The sequence below is a fragment of the Odocoileus virginianus genome, chromosome 13, assembly GCF_023699985.2.
Source record: "Odocoileus virginianus isolate 20LAN1187 ecotype Illinois chromosome 13, Ovbor_1.2, whole genome shotgun sequence".
Lineage (NCBI taxonomy): Eukaryota > Metazoa > Chordata > Mammalia > Artiodactyla > Cervidae > Odocoileus > Odocoileus virginianus.
The window spans coordinates 21,604,213-21,627,973 of NC_069686.1; the positions used below are offsets into that span (position 1 = coordinate 21,604,213).

General features: G+C 41.8%; 1 protein-coding gene and 1 long non-coding RNA gene across 3 annotated transcripts in view; one reads left to right on the forward strand and one right to left on the reverse strand.

Annotated features, from left to right (window-relative positions):
• Positions 1-23,761, forward strand: part of STK39 (serine/threonine kinase 39) — a 310,739-nt gene that overhangs the window by 193,811 nt on the left and 93,167 nt on the right. The gene's annotated exons all lie outside the window — the stretch shown is intronic.
• On the reverse strand, positions 4,210-5,060 carry LOC110125596 (uncharacterized). Its single transcript, XR_011490964.1, has 2 exons — positions 4,822-5,060; positions 4,210-4,449 (listed from the first exon to the last, which is right to left on the reverse strand). It is a non-coding gene; the product is annotated as an uncharacterized lncRNA (long non-coding RNA).

Consider the following 23,761-nt stretch of genomic DNA (forward strand, 5'->3'; position numbering starts at 1 on the left):
TGTCTTACCATTTGTCAGCATAATAATGGACCTGTTGATTTTGACTCATTGCTTGCCTGTCAGTCCTGTCAGTGTGTCTCTCTTTATTAGAGACAGTGTTTGTATATACATCACTTGTCAATTTGATGACCCTATCTTTTGTGTCTTTATTTAAAACACTGATCAATGTGTTCAGCAGTTCAAGTAGGACAGAACTTTCTGGCATCTCTTAGAAACTATTTGCTTTCTGAATGACTTTCAACAATTAATTAGTATTTTTTGGTATAGTTGCTCTATCAAATCCCATTGATTCTACTGCCTCTAGTCAACATTTAACTATTGAGAAGGCTAATGTAAAAGGACAGTTAATAGTGTCCTGAAAGTGAGATACATCAATGATACTTTCCAAAAAAAGGAAGTGGATTTTAATATAACTTATTTTTAGCAAACATATGTTTATGTCTAATTGCTCATATACATCATTTTTTGTTGTTAAATGTTTACAGGGTATTTATTTATACTAGTATTTTTTGTTTGTTTGTTTTTTGATTTGAGAACTCATGAATCTCCCAGAATATATTGTTGGTTTCCTTCAAGGGCACTCCGTATACATCAGTGAACAGTGTGGGGATTGGGGGCACTGACCCCCAACAAAGTAGAAAACCCACTTTTAACTTTGTAGGTAGCCCTCTGTATACACAGTTCCACATCCACAAATTTAACCAACCACAGGATGTGTAGTCCTGTGATATGTTGGGAAAAAAATCCACATATAAGTTGCCCAGCACAGTCCAAATCCCTGTTGTTTAAAGGTCAACTGTAATTTGAGAAATAGCCTTTGAAACTTAAAAGTTAAAAGCTATTAAGATTTTGAGATCACTCTGTGCTGATGCAAACATAAACAGCAGATACACTCATTCATCCTATAAATGTTTATCAGGCACCTGCCCTGTGCTTGCCACTGTTCTAAGCCTTGTGATGCAACAAGGGAAGAGACAGAAGACTAATGTCTTGCCCTGCAGGAGCTTACATTTTGAAGGCAGGGAGCAAGTCCAACAGGAGCGTTACTGACACGACACCTCGACTTCTCTGAAGGAAACGCTGCCATCAGGAGGCTGGAAAGTCTGGCGGCGCTTCTCTGTCAAGGACTGCATGTTGGTTTTCTGCTGCCATGTAACAGGTTACCAAAACCTTTGTGGCTTAGAACACCATCAGCTTATTGTCTCGCTGCTTCTGTAGGCCAGAAATCCAGACACAGTCTACCTGGGAGACGGTGGGAGAGCACCGTGTCTCACCAGACTGCAGTTAAGGCCTGCTCACCCAGAGCTTATGGGCTTCTTTCAAGGTCATCTGGGTGTGGGCAGAATTCAGTTCCTTGCAGGTTCCTTCTTTGGCTCTTGTAGGCCACCCCAGTCTAGACATTTCACAGCATGACTACTTTCTTCAGAGGCAGCCAGAGACCAACTCCCCTCCCCTCCAAGGGCTCGGTCCCTCTGTTAGAGGTTTTTCAGCTAATTTAGTCAGTCTCATCTAGAATAATCTCCTGTTTTAAAAAATATTTATTTGGCTACACTGGGTCTTGGTTGCAGCTTGTGAGGTCTTCAGTTGTGGCATGCAGGAACTAGTTCTCTGATGAAGTCAAACCCGGATCCTCTGCACTGGGAGCGCTGAGTCATAACCTCTGGACAACCAGTGAAGTCTCTAGAATTAACCCTCTTTTTGATTAGGTCAAAATCAACTGATTTGGAATTTGAATTATATCTGCAAAATCCCTTCACTTGTGCCATAAAACGTAACATTATACAGGAGCGAGAGTCCATTGTATTTAAAGCTCCTGGTCACACTCAGGCGAGAACTACACAGGGCATTTACCCCAGAGGACAGCTTGGAGGCCATTATAGAATTCTCCATACCATAAAAGTGCTGTCTGAGTAAAGGGATATTTGAGCAGACCTCTGACAGAAGTGATGAATTGGCCATTAGGTTGCTTGGAGCAAGAGAGTTTTAGGCAGAGCAAAGCTGATTGCAAAGATTCTGAGCAGGAAGCGTGTTTTAAGCAATTATAGAAACAACCCAGGGAACTAGTGTGGCCAGAGTGGTAGGGAGTGAGGTCAGAGGATTATCAAGGGCTCAATCATGTAGGGCCATGTAACCTGCGGTGAAGACTTTGGATTTCATTGTTTGTGCATGGAAAACCATTGAAGGTTTGTGAGTAGAAGAGTTGCATGATCTGAGTTAATGTTTGAAATAAGCACCGTGATCACATTATGGAGAGTAGATCCCATAGAGAGACCTTAGGGTGGAAGCAGAGAGCCCGCTGTCAGGCTATTGCTGTGGTGCAAGAAATGATGATGTGACCTGGACCAGGGTGGGGAGTATTGGAGGTGGCGATTGATAAACAGATTGATAATCCAGAGATTTCTGGATGGAGGAGAGAGAACTCAGGATTATTAAAACGCAATGTTATTCAAAATGCAAGTCTGTGTGCCCAGTGAAGTCAGACACTGCTAAAACATTGGAGTAAGGTTTATTGCAGGACCATGCAAGGAGATGGGTGCCTCATGTCTTAAAAAACCCCTAACTCCTCGAAAGCTTTCAGCGAAGACCTTTGATAGAAAAGGTGAGGGAGGGGGTGTCATTAAGTTGTTGCAAACTTCTTGGTGTCAGATTCTCTGTACTTGAGGTCAAGTCATGGTAGGGTAACAAATGAATGTTAGTCCCTGTCCTGACAAGAAAGGGACAACTTTCCCCCTTCAAGGTCCAGATCCTGACTAAGAGCAGGCTGATCTCAGTTGGCAGCTGTCTGAGGTCCAGGTCCCCAGACGTGCCCAGCCGTCATTGCTGAGGAAGCCAGGAGCCCAGGACCCAGCTGGTCCTCAGGTTCCCGGGGCTTCCTGTAGGGTCCCACAGACTGTGTCCTTTGCAGACGGCCACTGGCATTAGGTCTCAGAGGCAGGGATGGGGGAAAAGGTTCGCCGTCACCTCAAGGGCTGGACCCAGGCAGTGGGTGGCCCTGACGAGGGCTCTGGAGGTCTGCAGGACACAGCCCCAGCCTGTTCCCTGGGCTCCCCAGCTCATCTGCTGGTCCAAGGCTGAATGAGCTGGAGGGCCCCAGGGAAAAGGTTGGGATCTGCGTCTTACCTCACTCTCCATCTCACAGCTTCCACTCCACGGTTGGCTGAATCCCCTAACTGTGGCTTTTTGACAGTTGGCTGCTTGTGGGCAGGGCCCACTGCAGCAGGGACCAGTGGCTGAGCGGGACCCCCGGGGGTCACTCATTGACAGTTTCTTGTGGGAGGGGCCCATAGCAGCACTGACCTGTGGCTGAGTGGGACCGTTGCCTGGCAAAAGGGCACAGGGGAATGGCCTGCAGCAATGCCTGCATGCTAAGGGCTGGCCTCACTGTGCTCTAGTACAAACATTACTCAGGGTTTGGGCCGGAAAGTACAAATGAGTGGAGTTGCTGTCTCCTGAGATTGGGAAGGGAGTTGTAGTTCTGGGACAGAATCAAGAATTCAGTTTTGCATGTTCAGTTTGAGTTGTCTAGTGGAGATCTATTTAATGTCAAGTAGGCGTTTAGGTACATGAGCTGAGATTTCAAAGGAGATATATTTCTGGGCTAAGATAAATATAAGAGCTGTTTGGTGCATATAGTTTTTAAAGTGATAAAATTGCGTGAGCTTACATAGGAGGGGAGTGGTGAAGACAGAATTGGTCTTGCACACTCAGGTGGTGCATGGATAAGGAGCAATCAGCAGATGGGTGAGGACAGGCTGGTGAGGTCAAGGAGAGAATGGTGGCTCATCTGGTAAAGAATCCACCTACATTGCTGGAGACCTGGGTTCGATCCCTGGGTTAGAAAGATTCTCGTGGAGGACGGAATAGCTACCCACTCCAGTATTCTGGCCTAGAGAATTCCATGGACTGTGTGGTCTATGAGGTCTCAAAGAGTCAGACGCGACTGAGTGACTTTCACTTTGCCTTATACTATGTGAAGCCAAACAGAGGAAGTGTCTCAAGAAAGAAGGAGTGGAAAGCTGCATCACTTGTTATTCGTAGGTCAAGTACAATGGGAACTGAGACTTCATTATTGTATTTGGCAAAAGGCAGCACATTCTTGACCTTGGCAAGTTATTTCAGTGGAGTGCTGGAGACAAAAGCCTGATAGTGTTATGGAACATCACCAGATCTGTGTCCGATGCATAGTAAGGCCAAACAATACCAAAACAGTGGAGTTTGGAACAGGGAAAGGTTTATCACAGGGCCATGGAAGGAGATGGTTCTGGGCCTTAAGAAGCCCAAAGCTACTGAAAGGTTTCAGCAAAGCCCCTTTAAAAGCAAAAAGGTGACGGAGGGGCGTGGTTAGTTGTTGCAGACTTCCTGGTGTCAGATCCTTTGTTTTTGAAGTCAGGTCATGGTCAGGTAACAATGTTCCTGTAACTCTCTAGCAAATGAATGTTATTCTCTGTCCTGACAAGAAAGGGCGAGATCCCAAGGTACAGCTTTCACCCACCAAGGTCCTGTCCCAGAGGCAGCAGAACCCAGTTGGCAGCTTCTTCAGGGCCAGGTTCCCACATCCTGCCCAGCCTTCATCACTGAAGGAGCCAGACGTCCAACCCAACTGACTCTTAGGCTCCTCAGGCCACCCAAAAGGGAGAGACCAGGTCCCACAGACTGCAGCCCAGGCACACTGCCGCTGCTATTAGGTCGCAGAAACCAGGATGGTGGAGAGGTTCACCACTGCCTCAAGGCCTGGGCCAAAAATGGTGGGTGGCCTTGGTGAGGATTCTGAAGCCCTGTAAGACACAGCCCCAAGCCTGTTCTCTGGGCCCCCCAGCTCACCTACTGGCCCCAGGTTGGGTGAGCTGGAGGGCCTCAGGGAGAAAGTCGGGATCTGCCTCTTACCACACTCTCCACCTCATGACCACCACTCCACTGTTGTCTGAATTCCCTCACTAACTGTCATTTCTTAACTGTTGGTTGCTTGTGGGCGGGGCCCACTGAGGCACTGACCAATGACTGGGCCGGACCCGTTGCCTGGCAACAGGCTGTGGTGGAATGATGCAGAGCAATGGCTTCTGTGCTAAGGGCTTGAGCTTACTGGGCTGTGTTACAATACTGGGTTCAGGACAGAGTGGCGAGAGAAAGCATGATGTAACAAAGATAGATGACTTATGAGTATGGATGACTCTTGTAGAAATTTTCTATACAGGGGAGCAGAGAAATGGGATGATAGCTCGATGAAAATAAAGGATGAAGGGAGGTTGGTTGTTTTTAAAGCTTGTTAAATGGAAATGACCCAATAGAGTAGGAAAATGAAATGAGAGAAGGGACATTGGTAAGCCTAATGTCCTCAGATGGATGGGAAGCGATGATAACCAGGCATCCGAGTAGATGTCAGACTTGGACAGGAGAATGGAGAGATGTCTGTTCGACATGCAGCCACAGTGATGGGAGGGCAGGCAGAAGTGCAAGGAGATTGGTGGGTTTAGGTACAGACTTGTAGAAGTCTTTTTCTGTTGATTCTGTTCTTTCAGTAAGGTAAGGAATGTCATCATTGAGAGGAAGGAAGGAAAAGATGTTCGAGGTTGGAGAGATGAGATAGTCATGTACGAGACCTAGAGAGTAAATTCACCAGGAAAATGTGGTGGGATGAATAAGCTATTCAAGTGATCATGAATAGGTGATCACGTGAGGGTTCAGTTCAGTCCAGTCACTCTGTCATATCCGACTCTTTGCGACCCCATTGCAGCATGCCAGGCCTCCCTGTCCATCACCAACTCCTGGAGTTTACTTAAACTCATGTCCATTGAATTGGTGATGCCACCCAACCATCTCATCGTCTGTCATCCCCTTCTTCTTCCGCCTTCAATCTGTCCCAGCATCAGGGTCTTTTCCAGTGAGTCAGTTCTTTCATCAGGTAGCCAAAGTATTGGAGTTTTAGCTTCAGCATCAGTCCTTCCAACAAATATTCAGGACTAATTTCCTTTGGGATGGACTGGTTGGATCTCCTTGCAGTCCAAGGGACTCTCAAGAGGGTTCTCCAACACCACAGTTCAAAAGCATCAATTCTTCGGCACTCAGCTTTCTTTATGGTCCAACTCTTGCATCCATACATGACTACTAGAAAAACCATAGCTTTGACTAGATGGAACTTTGTTGGCAAAATATTCTCTCTGCTTTTTAATAAGCTGTCTAGGTTGGTCATAACTTTCCTTCTAAGGAGTAAGCATCTTTTAATTTAATGGCTACAGTCACCATTTGCAGTGATTTTGGAGCCCCCCAACATAAAATCTGTCACTGTTTCCACTCTTTCCCCATCTATTTGCCATGAAATGATAGGACCAGATGCCATGATCTTAGTTTTCTGAATGTTGAGCTTTAAGCCAACTTTTTCACTCTCTTCTTTCACTTTCATCAAGAGGCTCCCTTTAGTTCTTCACTCTCTGCCATAAGGGTGGTGTCATCTGCATATCTGAGGTTATTGATATTTTCCCGGCAATCTTGATTTCAGCTTGTGCTTTGTCCAGTCCAGCGTTTCTCATGATGTGCTCTGCATACAAGTTAAATAAGCAGGGTGACAATATACAGCCTTGATGTGCCCCTTTATTGATTTTGAACCAGTCTGTTGTTCCATGTCCAGTTCTAACTGTTGCTTCTTGACCTGCATACAGATTTCTCAAGAGGCTGGTCAGGTGGTCTGGTATTCCCATCTCTTTCAGAATTTTCTAGTTTGTTGTGAGTCACACAGTCAAAGGCTTGGCATAGTCAATAAAGCAGGAATAGATGTTTTTCTGGAACTCTCTGCTTTTTCGATGATCCAGCAGATGTTGGCAATTTGGTCTCTGGTTCCTCTGCCTTTTCTAAATCTAGCTTAAGCATCTGGAAGTTCACAGTTCATGTACTGTTGAAGCCTGGCTTGGAGACTTTTGAGCATTACTTTGCTAGTGTGTGAGATGAGTGCAATTGTGTGGTAGTTTGAGCATTCTTTGGCATTGCCTTTCTTTGGGATTGGAATGAAAACTGACCTTTTCCAGTCCTGTGGCCACTGCTGACTTTTCCAATTTTGCTGGCATTGAGTGCAGCACTTTCACAGCATCGTCTTTCAGGATTTGAAATAGCTCAACTGGTGGAATTCCAGTTGCTTCACTAGCTTTGTTCATAGTGATACTTCCTAAAGGCCCACTTGACTTCACATTCCAGGATGTCTGACTCTAGGTAAGTGATCACTTGAGGGTAGAGATTGTGAATTTTAACTGAATCAGTAGCTTAGCTCCTGAAATAGACATTATCCTGATGTCTGAATATAAAGACTTCCCTGGTGGCTCAGCGGTAACGTATCTGCCAGCAATGCAGGAGACACACGAGACACTGGTTAAATCCTTGGGTTGTGAAGATCGGTTGGAGCAGGGCATGGCACCCAACCCCAGTATTCTTGTCTGGAGAATCTCATGGACAGAGGAGCCTGGCGGTCTCTACAGCCTACAGGGTCGCAAAGAGTTGGACACGGCTGAAACAACTGAGTGTGCACACACACCTAGAACATGAGTGTGCATGTGAGTGTAATTACCCTTGAAATGGGAACAGCATGTAAAAACATTCCTAGAGGATTCTATAAGCACACCCTTGCAGGATTTAGAGTCTTGGCTTCAGATTTAGAGTGTAAATCATGGAACAAATATGGGTCATAGAGTTGCCCTCAGTGATCTCTTGTGTGCAGGGTGGGTCTCCTGCCCTCTTCTGTTACCACCAGCACCCCCTTATAGGTCTGAATTCTCTTAGAACCTTCAAAGTTGCATGCGCATCACGTATCAAAATCTGCTATCTAGAAACCAACACAACATTGTAAAAATTAAGAACCAACAGCAAAAGTACAAGAAAATCTGCCATCTAGTGTTGGTCCCTGCCAATAGGCCATTTGTTCTGAGCTCGACAAGCTGTCTCTTAAAGCAGCCTGTGTGAGGAAGCTAAAAGATTGTTCTGGCTAGTATAGATCAGATTTGAGAAAATCCATGTGCTGCTTTGTATCCTTTTCAGGCATTTCCATCTAGACCTTAAGATTCAGACATATGTATATGGTTCATATATAAATAAACATTTATATGCACACACAAATATACCCTCATTCTGCCCTTGTGGATCATTAGACAGCACATGGCTACTGGGTGTCAGGAAGCAGTTTGCCTGCCTTTCTTATCCCCTGAGACTACTTGGGCATGATATGTATGTGTATCGTGCCCCACAGGCTGGTGAGTAGATATCGGTTCAAGCCAGCATTTCATCAAATATTAACTAGTACTATATTGGTTCTATTTCACCTCTTAAAAAGGTGGCTCTTTCTTTTTTATGTAACATTTTATAGACCTACCTGCTGGGAATATGGTTCCTTCCTCCAAGATGCCAGATAAGGCTCACCTTACTGAGAAATACTTCTCAAAGCATCACATTCTGTAAATTAAAGACAAATCCATTTTAGCTACTAAGGAATACATTTATTTCTCCATTACTCATTTCTGGTGATCTTAGGCACATAGGCAAAAGACTGAGAAGACAAAGGGTAATTTCTTCTTTGGAAAAATATAGTATTGCTTTAATTTGCTTTTTAAACTGAGCCGTTATATGTAAGATTGGAGAGAAAGGATTAGACCTTAGATCTCCATGTTAAGTGCTAGAGATAGTTAACGTGTATGTACTTTTCTTTTTCCATGTATGTACTTTTCTGCTTCTTTGTCCATTGTGTGTGAGTAAGTGAAGTCGATCAGTCATGTCTGACTCTTTGTGACCCCGTAGACTGTAGCCCCCCAGTTTCCTCTGTCCATGGGATTTTCCAGGCAAGAGCACTGGAGTGAGTTGCCATTTCTTGTATGGTAATGTCAAAAAATAGAGTATCATAAAATTAAGTATAAGATAAGGAAATCCTGTTAAACACATCACTGGAGAAAATTACCAAGTGAGCTACCTCATAATTTATATAACTGTCTGTAGATGTGATTACAGTTTCTGTTTCGAGTTAGGCATTGCACAAATATTTTGTCATTAGTATATTTTTCATAAAGTGGAATAGTCATATTTGACATAAAACATGTTTTTTGGAGTCAGGTTCAGTGATATGGAAAAATGATAAACTTATTAGTCAAACTGTTAATTCCTTTGTGTTGGATGCTGTTCATGGTTTGACAGCTCAGCCCCGTGGGTTGCAGTTAGTTTAGCTGAAGGCAACTGTGACAGTTGTGATACATAGATGCTTTGATCTATTCCATTAATTTTCTAATAATGAATTTACTTGGTTATTAATCAGCAATACCATTCGACCTTGATGGGTCAATTAAAGACTCTACACCAACAAAATAGCTATCCTGTTTGTAGGGGAAAATGAGCTCTAGAATTGGATATTTATTTTACAGAAATCCTTTAGCATGACAATATTACTGAATTTGACTTACTAATATTATTTTAGTTTTTCTATTAAAAGGTGAACATGGATATGGGTGAAGTATAGACCTAGCTTGTTATAATTTCATACAGAAAGCTAACACTGTTAAAAACAACTTTGTTCACCACTTTAGTATCAGTATGCCTGAATTCTAATTCCATGTTGTCATCATGCAGCAGGGATTAGAACTCTTAAATGATTCTCTAGTCTAAAATAGGGTTAATTGCATAATTCTACTAGTTAAGTGGTTGAGAGGCTTGATTAATTTTTTCCCCAAAGGTTAAATAGTTTAATCATAGTGTTCAATTGTGGCAGTGCTTTTTAGTACATGCTCTTTTTCTCCCCCCTCAACAAACTACTTATTTATGGCTTTCTTTTGCAAGGCTGTGTTGGAAATCCAAAGAAGAATATGACAGGGTTTCTGCACTCCAAGAGCTTACTGTGTAGGCGGATAGATCAGACCCTGCACAAATGACTCTGACACAAGGTAGAAAGTGATAAATGGCATAAGAAGGCTGATGAAAAGAAGAGCTCTGGGTAGTTAGAGGAAGGTGAGGGCCCTTTTGTCTAAACGTTATCTTTGGGCTCCTTGTTCCCATAGTAACCAGTGTTTATTTTTTTCAACATTCACGTTTTAAGAAGAGTAATGGTTGGGTTGAATTCAGAGGCTCTGTTAGGCTCTGGTCTTTGGTATGGGCTTTAATAGACTTAAATGATTTCTGACAAGACTACATTTTCAGTAGAGTGGTATGGATTGTTATGCAGGCACCAAGTTATTAGAAATTCTGTTCTTTGATATGAAAAATAATTAGCATTTTACTTAATTTTTTGGACTCTTCTCCTCTGATCATTTCCTTTCCTCTGAGGATTGGAATCGCTGTTGCACCTCTCGGCTATATTGTGAGTGAGGTCCTCCAGAAAGATGGGGTTCCTACGATGGACCTGGCACCAAGATAAGCATGTGTGTGCTTTGTCGTGTTTAATCATCACAGAACCTGTACAACTTGTTACTAATATCTCACTGGTGAAAAACTAAGGTGTAAAATCATGGGGGTTACTTGACCAATATCTTCCAGTCCAGATGAAGCATAACGGGTCTGGGTCTGTTGAACATGCTGATCAACCAGCCACTTGATCCTGTGGCTGTGCTCTATTCAGCTCCATTCTGAATGCTGTTAGAAACTTGTTTTCTCACAGGATTGTTATATTTACCTGTCTTCTCATTGACATTTTACCTAAGTAGTTTTTTAACAATTTTTCATGATAGGCTCATCATTAAATATTGTGATAGGAATACCTGAAAATATTTTGGAGGAGACACCAAAGATGATGATGAAAGTAGCAGTTAGTGTTTCTAGTGTCTTAAAATTTTAAAAGCACTGTCGCATCACTTGCCTGATTTACTTTTTCCTTTCATCCTGTGTTGGCTACTCACAGGTGGCAAAGAAAGATCAGGGATGTTAAGTAACTTTCCTGCAGTCACAGAGACAATACGCTTAGGCTGGAGACTGGGTGTTCCGATGTTAATCCAGTGTTATTGATGGTGTGGTCCAGGGACATGTTGTAGATAATGTAGGGCAGTGCAGGCTGTCGGTCTTTTGCATTTACAAAATCCTTCTGCTGGTGAACATGCTAAAGGAAGATTTGTATTCAGGAAAATTTGGCCATGTAAGGGAAGAAAGATAGAGGAATGAAAAACCATTCATTGTGAGATGTGTGTGCATAGTCACGTCTGACTTTTTGAGACCTCATGGACTGTAAGCCCACTAGGCTCCTTTGTCCATGGAATTTTCCAGTCATCTCTGGTGTCTCCCGCATTTTCAGACAGATTCTCTACCAGGAGTGCCGCCTGGGAAGGCCCATTGTGAGATAATGCCCTTTTTTTCTGACAACAGAGCAAGAGGATGTTTGTGAGTGCAAATCCTTTCAGCAGTAGGGAGTGTATAGTTCTTTGTGCTCAGTCCCTTCAGGCGTGTCTGACTCTTTGCAGCCCTGTGGACTGTAGCCCGCCAGGCTCCTTTCCCCATGGAATTCTCCAGGCAAGAATGCTAGAGTGGATTGCCATGCCTTCCTCCACGGGGTCTTCCCGACTCAGGGTTCGAACCTGGGCCTCCTGCATTGCAAGAGGATTCTTTACCCACTGAGCTACCTGGAAAGCTCTAGAGTGTTTTACTTTCAAGTAATATATGAGCATCTTAGAAATTTAGAAAATTAAAAGAAAAGAACGTGAAATAAAATCTTCCAGAATCCCATTATGGAATCTCATAAGAGATACCCAGAGATACATCATTATTAGCCTCTTGAGAAGTATTCTACTCTTTTCTACACTTGTGTTAATTTATACTTAAATTGTTTAATGTTATAGTATCTTTTATTTCTAAAATATGATATATATTATTAAAATATATTATTTATATATTTTTATATTTTATTGATTTCTAAAATAAATTTTATTCTTCTACTCTTTTCTACACTTATGTTAATTTATACTTAAATTGTTTAATGTTATAGTATATTTCTAAAATATAGTATATATTATTTCATTTTATTATTTTATATAATTTATAATATAATATATATTATATTTATTATATATTTATTATAATAAATATATAATTATATTTTATTCTATTATATTACATATTATGTATTATAATATGTTATATATATTAAATATATATAATATATATTTAATTTTAGTTTAGTTATTATTTTCTTTATATATTTTATATACATTTTATATATATTATTTTTATATTTATTATATTTATATTATATAAATATAATATAAATATAGTATTAAAATATAGTATATATTATTTCTAATGTTATAGTATATTTTATTTCTCCCATAACACATAGTGTTTCACAATCTTCTTTGTTTATAATATCTTTGATATCTTGTCATATCCATGAGTGTAAATCTACACAATCCTTTTAAATAACTTCCTTATAGTTTGACTGAATGAATCAAAACATATTACTTTAAAAGTGTTATTGATATTTACGGAGTTCTCGGTTCTTCAGAATGGCAGTATATGAAAGCTTATTTGTGCAACAATGACTGTTGAAAACTGCCCAGTGGGAAAATCCCCTCTAGCATGGGATTTAGACCTTGCTGAGATGCTCTCAGACTTTGATAATCCTGGAGAGACATAGCGGAGCAAGCCCGTTATCAAAGCACATGGGGATTTACAGGGGCGGGTGTGGCTCTTGGGTCATCGGGAGAGTCACTGATCATGTAGCAGCCACCTTACTCTGTGAAATCTAAGTTCTTCGGGTTTTAACTAAGCCACTGCACCAAGAAGCCACAGAAATGAGTGGTTTCTGGGTGTAATGTGCTCACAACAGTAGGACATAAACACCAGGCTCTGTTTTGCAGTTATTCTTTTGGGTTCTTCCCTCCAATGCATGTTCTTTAAGACATTCTCCCTTGGTTGCTTGCTATGAGCAGCGTGGGGTTAGAGGAAGTGACATGTGGGGCACATAACCATTGGAGGAGATGAGAGATTGCCTTTATTGTCTTAGAGCCTTACACATTGCTTAGCATGTGCTAGACCCGTAATATTGTACCTGTGTATTGCACAAATGCCAACTGAATGATTCTTAACATTTTCCACAAACTTTTAATATCAAGATGCCTCATAATTTTTTTTATGTATGTATATAGCTAAAGATGTTATAGTGGAACAATAGTTTTTGATGTTATAGTGGAAATGTGTACAAAAATTCTTTCTTTCTTTCTTTTTACTAGATTTTCTCTATAAAAATTCCCAAGTAAAATAACACTTTAGGTATAATCTCTAGTTTATTTTTTAAAATACATACAGGCTACATGCTGTAAGAATTGTGAGATTGTTTTTGTGGCAGAGATATGAACAAAGTCATGCTGAATGAACATCCTTACAGTTGTTTTTTTTAAAATACATATAGACCACATGCTATAAGAATTGTGAGATTGTTTTTGTGGCAGAGATATAAGCAGAGTCATGCTGAATGAACATCCCCACAGAAGGATCCTCTGCCTTGCCTATGTGTCCAGTGTGGGTTACTTCCCCGAGGGTTTGTCACCGGCATCCTTTGGCTGTACTGCCCCTGGGTCTCATGACCAGTTCTCACTGTGAGTTTTGAAGTGTTGGCATATGAAATGCTACTTCCTCCAGACCCTTCTCTTGTAGAAGTTTCCCTAGTTTAAAAAAAAAAAAAAAAGACGACCTCAGTCCTGCATGCAGCTTAAAGGTGGCAGCCAGCATGCCTCTGTGGGACTTAACCACGACTGCAGTTCTGATGCAGAATGTCTTCAGGGCATTTCTCATGCAGCCTCCAAAGGGCAGGGAATTGTGCAGTATCACAGTCACTATCAGTGCCCGGAAGAGAACCCCCAAATCAACCTGTGGAGGGTTAGCCCCATTAATGTACCTCCCCCTCACTGTAAGTTCTGCCTTTCTCTGGGCAGCAGTCAGTCAGTCTTGCTAGACTGACCGCATTTCTGGGACTTTCACATTTTCTGTGTCCTCTTCTTTCTCTTGAGCTTTTTTTTTTTTTTTTTTTTAAATGTTGTCACACAGATTGGCATGAAGAGAAAATGTCTTGAAAATAGTGAGTACCTTAAATTTTGTCATCATTTAAGTCAGTGTTAATTACCTGATAACCTTGGCTGCTAATAGCCCAAAATTTTAGCAAACAGCTACGTATTTTAAGTTCTCCTTTCTGTCACTGGGCAGAGGCCATCTCTCTTATCCTTTTTTATATTCCACCTTTCCTAGCTGCTGATGAGGTAACCTGCTGCTGTTAACTTTCTAAAAATTCTCTCCAGTTTTCTCAGGGAAGGTTGCCTCTTAGGACTTGTCCTCTTGATCAGAGCTGAATAATTCTGAGAACCGAAAAATTATTTCGGTTCTCAGTTACCATATCCCTGGAGATAATGAATGGCAAGATTTCTTCCTCAAAATGTTGAGTCTTGGAAAGGTAACAAGCATATTTAAGTTTGGGGTCCTTCTTTGCACTAACATTTCTTTCCCCGTTGAAACCAGACTCCCTGGAATATACTTTCAACTTTATTTTTCAATTCCCAGAGTGCTAGAGTTCTTTGTTCCCCTTGGTATAATTCATATAGTTGTTAGCTAGTGGTATAGTGGGAAATCTCTGCTGTCCAGTGAATTGCATTGGTTGGTCTTTGTATTAGTTTTCTATACCTGCTGTAATAAATAGCCACAAACCTAGTGGCTTAAGATACCACAAATTAATTATCTTACAGTTCTATAAGTCAGAAGTCTATATCGTCTCACTGGGCTAAAATCAAGGTGTCAGTAGGACTGTGTCCTTCTAGGGGCCTCTAGAGAAGAATCTGTTTCCTTGACTTTTTTTTTTTAAAGACTTTATTTTTCGGAGCAGTTTTAGGTTCAGAGCAAAATTAAGAGGAGGGTATGAAGATTTCCCATTTATCGCTGGATCCCACACATGCATAGCTGCCCTAACTATGTACACCCCCAACAGTGTGGTACATTTGTTACAGCCTGTCAGCCTACACTGACACATCCTTATTCTTCTAAGTCCATAGTTTATGTTACAGTTCACTGTTAGTGTTACGCATTCTGTGAGTTTGGACAAATGTATAATGACATGCATCACCATTATAATACCATATCAAGTGTTTTCACTTCCCTAAAAATCTTCTGTGGTCTGCTTGCTAACCCCCTCCCACTGTCCTGGCAACCACGGCTCTTTACTGTTACCATGGTTTTGCTTTTCCCAAAATGTGCATTGGAATGTGCATTTAAGGTTTCTCCATGTCTTTTCATGACTTAATAGCTCATTTCTTTTTGGCTATGAGTACTGTGCATTTTCTGTATGTTTTATAGTTGGTTTAGCCCTTCACCAACTAAAGGACATCTTGATTGCTTCCAAGTTTTGACAGTTATGAATGAAGGTGTTATAAAATATCCATGGGCATGGTTTTTGTATAGACAAGTTTTCAGTTCCTTTGGGTAAATACCAAGGAGCGTGATTGCTGGATTATGTGGTAAGAGTATGTTTAGTTTCATAAGAAATTGCCAAACTGTCTTTGGGAAAAAGACTGCCAAAAGTGGCTGTACCATTTTGTGTTCCCACCATCATAAGTGAGAGCTCCTGCTGTGCTGCGTCCTCGCCAGCATTTGGTGCTGTCATTGTCCGTGTTCCAGATTTTGACCAATTCTAATGGTGCGTGGTGGTATCTGCATTTTAATTTGCATTTCTCTGATGATATGCAGTGTGGAACATCTCTTCATATGCTTACTTGCCATCTGTGTTTATTCTTTGATGAAGTGTCTGTTCAAGTCTTTCCCTCATTTTCTTTTGGTTTTCTTATTGTTGAGCTTCAAGAGTTCTATGTATATGTTGGATAACAGTCCTTTATCAGATACATCTTTTCAAGTATTTTCTCCCAATCTATGGCTATCTGATTCTCTTGTCATTGTTTTTCACATAGCAGAGGGTTTATAATTTAATGGAGTCAGATTATCACATTTCTTTCATGGTTTATGCCTTTGGTATTGTCTTTACATAGACATCACTATGCCCTAGGTTATCTCTAGTAAACAAAATAGAGACTATCAGGACTTTCACTTACTCAGAAATTGGAGTTTGTTTTCCATGCTGCCTTCAATATGTCATTATCCAATGTTACCTATGTTTCCTAGGTGTTAAGTGGTGGCCAGGAGGGAATTGGTTAACTTAGGGACTCTCTGCCTTCTCCAGTTCACTCGCATAGACCTGGAGTACTCTGCAGTGCTTGTTTTACACTGTTTCTCCTTGACTCAGCATAGTTGACAGTTCACAGAGCTTCTGGGCAAGTGCCCGACTGTTTATAAGACACTCAGTCACCATAGGTTATTAGGGCTATCGCTAGTCATTCGTTTTGCAAGTGGTGATAAAAATCATCTTCTCCAAAGCACAATGCATTGAGTTGTTGCAGGAGCTGATGAGGGCTCCAGCCTAGTGTGAGAGATGCTGTTGAGGGTGTTAGACGGATAAAGGAAGGTGTGTGCCTGGGGGTTGGAGGTGGCCTTGCACAAATGGCTAAACTTGGCCCAGTGTTTATAAAAGAAGGTGAAAAGCATTGACTTACCTGAACTTGGAAGCACAGACTTGAGAAAGAGGTAGAAAATGCCCACTAGATTTTAGGGGACCACAGCAAAATGAAAACCCATCACTTGATAAGGATCTTAATCAGAATTTGGCTGCGTAGAGTAACATGAGATTATCTTTTGAGTTCCCAGCCTCTGGGCCACATGGAAATCATGCCATTACACAAATACAGAAACTATTCTTTTTAAAAGTTTTTTAGAAAATAGAACTCTACCCTTTCCTCTGGCAATCTTATCTCAGTGAGTTGTCCCAGTGAGGTATGTTAAGTAACGTTAATCTCCAAAAGAAAGTATGAATTTTGGTGGAGTTTTAGTGAATTTGGACACTGGAGATGCTTATAGCATCTTATGGCATGCTTATAGGCAGGTACACCTGGCCACAGAATATTTATGTAAGTCTTCTTTAGAACCCTTGGCTCATTTTTATTTTCAGAAATGACAAGGAAGACCTGGAAGGGCTTCCCTGGTAGTCTAGTGGTTAAGACTCCTTGCTTCCAAAACAGGAGGCACATGTTCGATCCCTAATTGGGGAACTAAGTCCCCACATGCTGTGCAATGCGGCCAGACTTTTTAATAAATAAATAAATAAAGTTGATTGCCGAAGAATTGATGCTTTTGAACTGTGGTATTGGAGAAGACTCTTGAGAGTCTCTTGGACTGCAAGGAGATCCAACCAGTCCATCCTAAAGGAGATCAGTCCTGGGTGTTCATTGGAAAGACTGATGTTGAAGCGGAAACTCCAGTACTTTGGCCACCTTATGCAAAGAGCTGACTCATTTGAAAAGACCCTGATGCTGGGAAAGATTGAGGGCAGGAGGAGAAGGGGACGACAGAGGATGAGATGGTTGGATGGCATCACTGACTCAACGGACATGGGTTTGGGTGGACTCCGGGAGTTGGTGATGGACAGGGAGGCCTGGCGTGCTGCGGTTCATGGGGTTGCAAAGAGTCAGACACGACTGAGTGACTGAACTGAACTGAACTGAAAAGAATAAATATTACTGGAGGGCTTCTGCCCTGGGTAGGAAGGGAAACCACTTTCCATGACATGGGGTCAAGGGTTGGTTGCTCCTCTCACACCCATTGGTTTGGGGCCCTGTGTCTGCACTGGTCATGTAAGTCAGAGTGTACTTCAATGGGTACTTGAAGATGACTTGTCCATGGAACTTACTTTATGAAATTTCCCTACATGGAGATTTGCTGACTTTCCAGCTGATTGCTTTTGTTGTCTTAATGGAGAACCTCTGGGAGTTCAATCAAATCAAACTGTGCCCATTTACCTGGAGTTGGTTCTAGATTTTCATGCAGTGGAGTGGATTTCAAGGTTGGCTCAGTGAAAAAGCTGTTGGAATTTCTGTACTTTGATCCATCCTCTTTTTATGGCTTGACTGAACCATTTTGCTCCCTCCCTCAAATAGAGAGCTTTCTTTAAGAATGTTCAGATGAAGTATTATTCCTTTAAAAGGCTTAAAATGAATGTTTATTACCACAGCAAGAGCTATACCATTTTAATACATTGTAAATCACACCAAGGGTCCTCATGAGGTTGACCTTTTGACTGCATTAGGCCAACTGCTGTGTTGCAGGAAAGTGTAGTGTTTGCCTAGAGTACTTTGAGCAGTATCTAAGTAGCTAAGATAAATCTTTTTCCTTTCTCAAAATATTCTGTCTCCCTTACCACCCCATTCTCAGAAAATCTAAAAGAAAATGAGGAACTGAAAACAGGGCTGTATATTTCGAATGGGTAACCGACAAGGCCCTACTCTAGAGCAGAGGGAACTCCGCTCAGGGTTATGTGGCAGCCTGGATGGGAGGGAAGTTTCGGGGAGAGTGGATACTTGTATATGTATGGCCGAGTCCCTTTGCTGTCCATCTGAAACTATCACATTTTTAATCCGCTATGTGTGTGCATATGTATTAAGTCGCTTCAGACACGACTGAACAAAGAGTCGTGTCTGACTCTCTGCAACCCCATGGACTGAAGCTTGCCAGGCTCCTCTGTCCATGGAATTCTCCAGGTAAGAATACTGGAGTGAGCTGCCATGCCCTCCTCCAGGAGATCTTCTCAACCCAGGAGAATTCTTTACCCTCTGAGCCCTTAGGGCAGCCAGCTGCCCCCCAAAGAAGCAGAGGCTAAAAGATATTTAATAAATCACTCCTTCATTCGGTTTGTTGAATAATCAGTACTATCTGGGGTAAAAATGGAAGTTTTAGTTTTCTTCAGTCACCATTTTCAAAGAGCATTGTTGAGTCTTCCTTTCCCGTCTTACAATGGCATCTTGGTTATTAGGCCGTAATTCTCTGGTGAGTTAGGACGTGAAACAGTCGAGTCTAGTCTAAACTTCAGTCTTCTATTCAATTTAACCTTTATGTCTCCTCCCCTCCCCACCAGCCTCCTCTGGCTGAGCAGGGGTCACATTCCACTCTTTCACCTTCTTCCACTCTCCCTTTTCTGCGCTGCTTTCTCCTGTTGGGTGTCAGTGCTTCTCAAAGACCGACTGGCTGCCACTGTTCTCTGTACCAAGTGTGCAAGGCTGACTCTGGCGGCTCAGGTGATAAAAAATCTGCCTGCAGTGCAGGAGATGCAGGTTCGATCCCTGGGTCAGGAGGATCCCTGGGAAAGGAACGGCAGCCCACTCCGATATTCTTGCCATGAAAATCCCATGGAGAAAGGAGCCTGGTGAGCTGCAGTCCAAGGGATCACAAAAGAGTCAGTCGGACTCAACTTAGTAGCTAACAGTCTCACTTCACTTTCACCCTTTGGTGAGGACCCTGCTGGGACTCTCTGAAGACGTCCAGCCCAGGGGTCTGGGCAGGTGGACAAGAGGTCCTCAGAAGTAGGATCACAGCAAGATGCCTTGGCTTTGGCCACCTTCCACTTGACTCCTTTGGCATACCAAGAAGCATGAGCGTGTACATAGGCTTTACGACTGCTCCTTCTCTCCCCTCTGCTGTGTCTTACCAGTTTTCTTCTCCTTGGTCTGGTAGTTAGGGGGTAAGGCCAGATGATAAATTTGCCCCATAAGCAGATAAATATGTGGGGAGTGAGATGCCAATCTTCCCTCCTTGCAGGCACCTCTGATGTGTTAAGTGATGGTCTGGGAGACTCCTGCAGTTGGCTTGGCTTGGGGTATCCCATCTCTCATCCCAGCAGTAATTCACCACTGGAGACTCTTTGTCATTCGGCACCCTGACCCTCAAATTTTGTTTATATAGATAAGGGTTGATGAAGTCTGAGGTCATATTTGCTGCTAGCATAGCAATTTTTGCAAGGTATTAATAAACATTAGAGTAGCTGACCTCTAATATTTGCAGCTCTGTTTGGAATATGGGGTTCCTGATGCCTTAGCATCTGGGAACCAATGCTAGGGTAACAGGAAAAGAGGCACTCAGCATCTGCTGATACCATCACTTATCTCCATGTAGAACTACTTCTGGGCAAATTACCCAGGGAATATCATGAAACATAACCCTTGGCCTTTAAGGATCATAGTACATTTTAGTTTAAGGAAATAAAAATATAAACATAGGGAATATTAAATAGCTGTATCAGGCAGCATATGGTGAATTGCTCCAATAAATGTAATAAAAGGACAGATGGTATAGCTTTTCAAATGTTAGTGTCCACTGGACACTGTGGCCCCCAAGGCCACACCTCAGAGCCATGGCAGGGACTGTGGGAGGGGGAGTGAGGAGGCAGCTGAGTAGACGGCCTTCCGGCTGGCGTGGCTTTCACTGTGCTCTGCAGATCGCAAGGAATGAAAGAGGAAGTGTGCAAAGGTACTAATACACAGTTCTAGACTAACTTAATTTAAAAAAAAGGCTGAATTTGGAAATTACATTATATTCTTGGTTATAACTTTTTTGGGGGAGGGTTTAACTGTTCAGTTCAGTCGCTCAGTCGTGTCCGACTCTTTGTGACCCCGTAGACTGCAGCACACCCTGTCCATCACCAACTCCCGGAGCTTGCTCAAACTCATGTCCATCGAGTCAGTGATGCCATCCAGTCATCTCATCCTCTGTCGTCCCCTTCTCCTCCTGCCTTCAATCTTTCCTAGCATCAGGGTCTTTTCCAGTAAGTCAGTTCTTTGCATCAGGTGGCCAAAGTATTGGAGCTTCAACTTCAGCATCAGTCCTTCTAATGAATATTCAGGACTGATTTCACAGTTGCGAAGGTGCAAATGAGAAATTTGTCTTTGAGAGTTGCTTTTACTTTTAAGGATTAAATAGAAGTTGCCAAAAGCTTGCTGTTTATTGTTCTCTTCTTGTCTCTGTTGTTAGCTCTATTCCAATTCAGTGTACTGGTTTATTTTTCACTATGTTTAATTGATAGGAAATTAAAAATACCCATCCTCTTTGGTAATGGTCCTGTTAGAATTGTTACTGTGCTTGGATTTTCAGATGTGGTTGGTGGGTTTGCCTCTGGTTTGCAGCTTGCCGCATTCTCATCCTCCTCCCCTCTGACTGGTCTTCCATGATCCGTGCCCAACATGCTTGTCACCTCTCCTTTCACTCTAGACAGTCTGCAGTCTCCTTCCCAAGAAAGCTGTCACTGTTTCACTGAGTCTGTCCCACCACAGTGCAACAGAGAAAGTGTGTGAGTTTGAGGTGCTGATAGATTTGGTAGCAGGTACGTTTTAATCTTCCACTTTCTTCCCTTTTTGTGAACTCCTGATCGTTGTAGCCTTTCCTTTTTGTTTCTTAGAGAATTATTAGAGGCTTCTCTCTTCCTGGTTGTCATCTTTTATATAAACAGCCTTTGGCTCCTGTTCCAGTATTTTATCCAGATTACCTTAACGACAAATCAAGCTGATGCTGGGTAACCTCTCTAAGGCTAGAACTGAATTTATGGCATTCACTAAATCACCATGTTTTAAGGACTCCAAATTTATTTTAGTGGCCTTGGACTTCAAGTTGTGTATTGAGTGATAAAGAGAAGACATATTTTTTCCCATTTTATTCTCTACTGTATTACTACTGTTGTAGCTGGAACTTTCGTTAAGTCTAGGACTACCATAACGGGAGTCTATCTCAACCATTCATTTGACAATACTATTTCTTAATATACTCCATAGTATTGCAGAGACCTTTCCTCTGTCCCTCAGATGTCAGCTGTTATTTCTTTATGCTCCTGCTAACTCAGAAAAAAAAGGAGCCATATAAAAATGATACATTTTCAATAGCCTGTAGATACTACTGGCCTGTGGAGCTGGGCTGTGGACACAGTTGTAGCGCTCTCCCACAGCCTTATTCCAGCTTGCCAGCAACACCCACAGAAGAGCTTATCCCATTGTCTGGAGCCCTAATTTTTGTGACTGCTTCCCAGGAGACACCTCTGATTGCCTGGCTCAAGTAGCCAGCAGGGCTTTGCACTTGTGTCCCCTCAAGATTGTGTATATTCGTATACTTTTTAAAGCTGCTTCTTGAGGATCTGGGTTATAGTCAACCTGAAAGTGGTGATGAGACACTGACAGGTCTTGGCACATCTTCAACTCCTGAGAGCTATTAAAATATAATGGGCTGTTTTGACAAGCACAGAGGTTTGAGAAATGAAGAGCTGGGGCATGGCTGGACAGAAAAGTTCCTCTCCTACTCCTTCAAGATGGGAAGAGGTAGTTGTTTCATCTCCTATATGTATATAAAGTCAACCAAAACAAAGAAATCAGGAATATGTTAATGAAAGAACAAGATAAAACCTCAAGGGGACAAAAGAACCTATAATAAGACAGAGATAAATCAATTTACCTGATAAAGAATTTGAAGTACTGGTCATAAAGATGCTTACTGAACTGAGGCAATTGATGGATGAACACAGAGAGAACTTAAAAAATGAGGTGAAAGAGCTGTGTTTTGAAAACTGCAAGACATCAATGAAAGAGAAGACGTGAATAAATTGAAAGATATCCTGATCACTTGAATTAGAAGATATGGAAACAGATAAAGAAGATGTGGAATATATGTATAGTGGAACATTATTTAGCCCTAAAAAGAATAAAATATTGGTATTTGTAACATTTGCAACCTCCAGAGCATTATGCTGAGTGAAAAAGTCAGAAAAAGACAAAGACTATATGATCTTTCTTACATGTGGAATCTAAAGCAAACAAATAATATAAACAGGCTCAAAGATATGAAGAACTGATTGGGAGTCTATAGCCCCTGATTGAGGGGGCTGGAAATGGGTGGACTCTGGTTTTGTCTTTTTATTAGTTTAAATAAATTGAATGGAAATTTTAAAAGTAAAGTCTTGAGTCAAAGAAAAATAAACATAATGCATTTTAACATGTTGCAGATAAGAACAAAGGCTTTATTTTTTTATTTTTATTTTTTTTTTTATTTTTTATTTATTTATTTTTTTAAAATTTTTATTAGTTGGAGGCTAATTACTTTACATCATTACAGTAGTTTTTGTTATACATTGATATGAATTAGCCATGGATTTACATGTACTCCCCATCCCAGTCCCCCCTCCCACCTCCCTCTCCACCCGATCCCTCTGGGTCTTCCCAGTGCACCAGGCCCGAGCACTTGTCTCATGCACCCAACCTAGGCTGGTGATCTGTTTCACCCTAGATAATATACATGTTTCAATGCTGTTCTCCTGAAACATCGCACCCTCGCCTTCTCCCAGAGTCCACAAGTCTGTTCCATACATCTGAGTCTCTTTTTCTGTTTTGCATATAGGGTTATCGTTACCATCTTTCTAAAGTCCATATATATGTGTTAGTATACTGTAATGGTCTTTATCTTTCTGGCTTACTTCGCTCTGTATAATGGGCTCCAGTTTCATCCATCTCATTAGAACTGATTCAAATGAATTCTTTTTAATGGCTGAGTAATATTCCATGGTGTATATGTACCACAGCTTCCTCATCCATTCGTCTGCTGATGGGCATCTAGGTTGCTTCCATGTCCTGGCTATTATAAACATTGCTGCGATGAACATTGGGGTGCATGTGTCTCTTTCAGATCTGGTTTCCTTGGTGTGTATGCCCAGAAGTGGGATTGCTGGGTCATACGGCAGTTCTATTTCCAGCTTTTTAAGAAATCTCCACACTGTTTTCCATAGTGGCTGTACTAATTTGCATTCCCACCAACAGTGTAAGAGGGTTCCCTTTTCTCCACACCCTCTCCAGCATTTATTGCTTGTAGACTTTTGGATAGCAGCCATCCTGACTGGCGTGTAATGGTACCTCATTGTGGTTTTGATTTGCATTTCTCT